Genomic DNA, 665 nt, shown 5'->3' with positions numbered 1-665 from the left:
CTGGAATAATGTAACATTTGTTATTCAAAGAAGAGTTTTTAGCAATAAGCGATTTCGCTACTTTAGAATTATAAAGTTCTATCTATTCAGTACCGAGTTTTGAGAAATTTGACGTCAAAGCTTTTGAGTTTCACAATATGTCAAGCTTTTTCGAAAGCGGTTCTTTAAATATCTTGATAACGATTCAGAATAATCTTACGATTTTGATAGAGCAGATATACCATTGTTTCTGATCTCATGGTCTTAGTATCTCAAAACGGCCAAAAATGTCAGATAGAACGCTGTAATTCTGAGGTAACGATTTACATCCTAGTGGCAAGCTGCCATGTAATGAAGTTTAAAGTCATTAAGGTGAGTTGATGGAGTTATTATTTGGAAGTTTACATCTGAGAGAAACCCTGCTTTACAAAATAAAACGCTGAGAAATACAATACTTTGGTCACCAAAAAACGACACCAGACCATTGTGAAAGAGGGTCTTGAAGGGAGGATGTGGGACAGGAGAGCCAGAGGAAGATAAAGAGTAACATGGATGGACAACATTGAAACATGGACCGGGCTGGAGATAGCAGAATGTGCAACGGCAGTTCGCGACCGTGAAAGATGGAGGAGGGTCATTACACGTCAACCTCTGAGTCAGAGATGACAGCTCCAGGTACATCAGGT

This window comes from Aplysia californica, unplaced genomic scaffold (genome assembly GCF_000002075.1).
Source record: "Aplysia californica isolate F4 #8 unplaced genomic scaffold, AplCal3.0 scaffold00816, whole genome shotgun sequence".
In the NCBI taxonomy this organism is placed as follows: domain Eukaryota; kingdom Metazoa; phylum Mollusca; class Gastropoda; order Aplysiida; family Aplysiidae; genus Aplysia; species Aplysia californica.
This window is presented reverse-complemented; position numbering follows the sequence as displayed.